Genomic DNA, 4,658 nt, shown 5'->3' with positions numbered 1-4,658 from the left:
TTGAACATCTGACCATAGAGTTTTTTTTTTTTTTTTAATTTTCTAAATCCTTTTAGTTGTTCTGACAAACCAGTATAAGATAGAAACTTAAGTAGTACACATGAGTTTTATAATTTATCCATCTCTGGCAGATAGCTAAACTTAGCACATCAGAGCATAACACAATGTGAGGGTAATACAGTGTACAATGACATTTTCTTCTATTCTGAAGCTTACAGTCCAACAGAGAAAGAATTACTTGTAGTCATTGTGGTCACAAAAGGTTTCATGGAGGCAGTGAAGATAAAGCTCTACTAATACATAGGTTTTAATGTTAAAAATGTAAGCCTTCAAAGAACTAAAGGTAGCAATGTGTGGTGGTCCAAAAATTATCAGGAAAATGAGTTCCCTTCATGGGTCATATCAGCAATTTTTTTTTTTTTTTTTTTCTGAGATGGAGTCTCACTCTGTTGACCGGGCTGGAGTACAGTGGCATGACCTTGGCTCCCTGCAACCTCCGCCTCCCAGATTCAAGCGATTCTCCTACCTCGGCCTCCCAAGTAGCTGGGATTACAGGCACGTGCCACCACGCTTGGCTGATTTTTGTATTTTCTTTTCTTTTCTTTTCTTTTCTTTTTTGAGATGGAGTCTCTCTGTTGCTCAGGCTGGAGTACAGTGGAGTGATCTCAGCTCACTGCAATCTCCGCCTCCCAGGTTCAAGTGATTCTCCTGCCTCAGCCTCCCGAGTAGCTGGGACTACAGGTGCCCACCATCACATCTGGCTAATTTTTTTTTTTTTTTTTTTTTTTTTGTATTTTTAATAGAGACAGGGTTTTACCATATTGGCCAGGATGGTCTTGATCTCTTGACCTTGTGATCTGCCCGGCTCGACCTCCCAAAGTGCTGGGATTATAGGCGTGAGCCACCATGCCCGGCCTATTTTTGTATTTTCAGTAGAGTTGGGGTTTCACCATGTTGGCCAGGCTGGTCTCGAACTCCTGACCTCAGATGATCCACCCAGCTCGGCCTCCCAAAGTGCTGAGATTACAGGTGTGAGCTACTATGCCCCGCCCACATCAGCAATTCTTAATTTACAAACCATGGATTGGCTTCAGGAGAACCTAAGAACCAATGCAATCTGTTGGTAAATTTTATGTGTGCAATTTTCTCCAGAGAGGGTCAACAGCATATATATTTTCAAAGATGTCTGTGGTGCAAAATAGGTAAGAGTGTATTATGTTAGAAGTCCTTGGGCGATCAACTTCACTGGATTGAGCACTGGATTGAGGCTGGATTGAGAATGGGGACTGGTATAGATCAGGATAATGTTGAATTTGAACCTCACTTGAGGCTTTTGTACAGAGGATGAGAAGACAGGGTAAATTCAAGGGATAATCAGAAATTAAAATCAGTATGATTTGGTGATGAGTGAGATGTGAAAGGTCAGAGAAAAACATCAAGGATGAAATCAAGCTTCTGACTTGCAACAGTGAGTATACCGAGAGTTACAGGCTAGATGGAAGATTAATAAAATTGGGAGCATTCTGGTTTTCATGAAGAATGGCCATGCGATGTTCAGGGAGAAATGGACAGTTGAAAATGAGAGTCTAGCCAGGCACAGTGGCTCACTCCTGTAATCCCAGCACTTTGGGAGGCTAAGGTGGGAGAACTGCTTGAGCCCAGGAGCAGGAGGCAACAGTGAGCCAGAATTATGCCACTGCACTCCAGCCCGAGCGACAGTGAGATCCTGACTCCAAACAAACAAACAAACAAAGAAACACACACCACCAAAAATCAAAAAAGAAACCCAAGTCTAGAGGCACATAGCTGGGAGTCAGTTTTAGCTGAGAGAGTTAAGATCATCCAATCAGTATTAAGGAAGGAAGTCACTACTGGAGACCACCAATACTTAAGAAAAATGGGTAAAATCAGAGGAATTGATAAAGGCCGGCTGAAAAATGTTGGTGTCTAGCTCAAGAAAGGACGGGTTAGGTGGTATATATTTATTAATATGGATCTAGAGAAGCATTTGTTCACTAATACATTTTACTTGTGTTCTCTAATTTAAAATCACCTTTTCATCTTGATTTTCCTGCAGCTAAATTAGAAATTTATAGTTTTCCCTCTAAAAAATGCAGTGACGTTCTTTCTTATAAATTACATTATCTGATTTTCTTGTCAGCCAGCTTCAAGGAAATCCATGTGTTCAAAATGTCTGCTTGCAGTTTGCCCCATACCAAATGGTTGTTTAATCCAAATACTGAGCCGCAAACTGAGCTAATCCTTCTGGAGAAAGGATGGTTGAACAGCTGAGACCACTGGGTACTCAAAGAGAAGACCACACATCCTGAGCTCCCCAGTCTGGTTTGAGGGGAGGACAGCTGATAACTGGATATGCAGTATTCCCAGACATCACTGGTCCCAAACCATTGCTTCTGCCTGCCACTGCCACTGCCACAAGTACAATAGCAATGCCATCCCCTTGACACACAGCTTTAATCTTCAGGGTTTCGTTTGGTCCTCTATGTGTGGATGTTACTCAAAGTTTACATGGAGTGCCAACATTTCCACAGGTCTTGGTGTTTTCACAGTGACCAAGAACAGAAGTAGAGCTCATCAATATTACAACCCTGCACTAACTTTCTGATTTCAAAAGCAACTTGACTCTCTCTGCAACCCACTCAAAACTTTTCTGTCTTTGTTTTTTTTTTTTTGTTTGTTTTTTTTTTTTTTTTTGAGATGGAGTCTCGCTCTGTCACCCAGGCTGGAGTGCAGTGGCATGATCTTGGCTCACTGCAAGCTCTGCCTCCCGGGTTCAAGCAATTCTCCTGCCTCAGCCTCCCAAGTGGCTGGGACTACAGGCATGTACCACCATGGCCGACTAATTTTTGTATTTTTAGTAGAGACAGGGTTTCACCATGTTGGCCAGGCTGCTCTCGAGCTCCTGACCTCGGGTGATCCGCCCGCCTCAGCCTGCCAAAGTGCTGGGATTATAGGTGTGAGCCACCATGCCCAGCCTCAAAGCTTTTCTTTACCGTTTGGAGCCCTTCAGGAGTTACTTCTTTGAGCTCCCAATAAGACTGTCTTTCTGTTGGCTTCAATCTCATAATGGCCAGAGTCTCCAGGAATCATCACCAAGAACAATTTCTTTGGTGGTTATATCAACACCAAATTCAATCTTCATATCAACTAATGTACTGTTCTGGGGTAACCAGGATTTCTCCAGTATTTCAATAACCTGTGTAGCATGACTCATGATATACCTTCAGTTTGGCCTATAACAAGTCCAACAAAACGAAATGTTGCAGCAGTCAACTGTTCCTCAATCACCGTGGGTCATTATTGGCATCATCCTTGGAAAACATCTCCACTTTAGATGGATAAAACTTATATCCTTCCTTGACACTGGGATTTATTTCTTTTGAGAAATAAAAAAAAAAAAAGAGAGAAATAAACAAGTTGCTATTCTGCAAACCCATTCCATTGGAACCACTTCACGCTGGGGTGCAATGAAAGCTGTCTCCCCACATTTTCTGGTGAAAGCAGTTTTAATACCTGCTTCCTGTAACAACTGAAAACTACCCCTCCAGGTGATTCTTTCTAGCTGCATTTCCCACTGTAATTGGATCCTTGGACTGCAGGAGGACTTTTCCTGGAACATCTAACAATCCGTAGACTTCTTTTGTTTTACCTTCATACAGTTTTTGTTTTGTTTTGAGACGGAGTATTGCTCTTGTCACCCAGGCTGGAGTGCAATGCCACAATCTCGGCTCACTGCAACTTCTGCCTCCCGGGTTCCAGTGATTCTCCTGTCTCAGCCTCCCGAGTAGCTGGGACTACAGGTGCCTGCCATCATGCCCAGCTAATTTTTATTTATTTATTTTTTTGAGACAGAGTTTTGCTCTTGTTGTGCAGGCTGGAGTGCAATGGCATGATCTTGGCTCACTGAAACCTCCGCCTTTCAGGTTCAAGTGATTCTCCTGCCTCAGCTTCCTGAGTAGCTGGAATTACAGGCGTCTGCCACCATGCCCGGCTAATTTTTGTATTTTTAGTAGAGACAGGGTTTCGCCATGTTGGCCAGGCTGGTCTTGAACTCCTGACCTCAGGTAATCCACCTGCCTCGGCCTCCCAAAGTGCTGGGATTACAGGTGTGAGGCACCACGCCCGACCTCATACAGTTTTTTTCAAGTTCAGTACCTCAGGTGTTGCCATTATCCTGAGTGGGCTGAGGGCTGCAACTGCGCTGGGAAGAGAGCAACCACACATATTTTAACCTAGTGCCTGTCCTTTTAACTTAACATTTAGGTCCCCCTCTACCTCCCTATTTTCTGTTAAGATTCCTCACATTTTTGCAAATTTGGTAAAATTCCTCATTTCAGGGGGGGTTAATACCATTGTTGGCCACTAGGTAGAGCTAGAATCTTATTTATGGTGATTCTTACGCTTGCTATTTTTCAGGGTCCTATTTAGGAGGCACAGAAGCCTTTGTCTTAGAATTTTAGGACAGTTTTTCAGAGCAGTCTTCATCATAAATTCCTCCAGAGATCATCAAATACATAAAAGGAAAAGAGGAAAAGGAAGAACTTCCAAGTTCATTTACCAATCATCTTTCAGCATAATAACCATCATCTACATGAGGACAAACCTCATTAACTGTGGGAGTCTGGGTACAGTCAACC

The 4,658-nt window shown here is 42.9% G+C and overlaps 1 pseudogene; it reads right to left on the bottom strand.

Moving 5' to 3' along the window:
* Nucleotides 1–2,129: 2,129 nt before the first annotated feature.
* LOC126952128 (bifunctional phosphoribosylaminoimidazole carboxylase/phosphoribosylaminoimidazole succinocarboxamide synthetase-like) lies at nt 2,130–4,295 on the bottom strand (annotated as a pseudogene).
* Between the last annotated feature and the right edge of the window lie 363 nt (nt 4,296–4,658).

This window comes from Macaca thibetana, chromosome 4, assembly GCF_024542745.1.
Source record: "Macaca thibetana thibetana isolate TM-01 chromosome 4, ASM2454274v1, whole genome shotgun sequence".
In the NCBI taxonomy this organism is placed as follows: Eukaryota; Metazoa; Chordata; class Mammalia; order Primates; family Cercopithecidae; genus Macaca; species Macaca thibetana.
The sequence above is the reverse complement of the archived record's forward strand: the minus strand, read 5'-3'. Positions and strand labels throughout refer to the sequence as shown.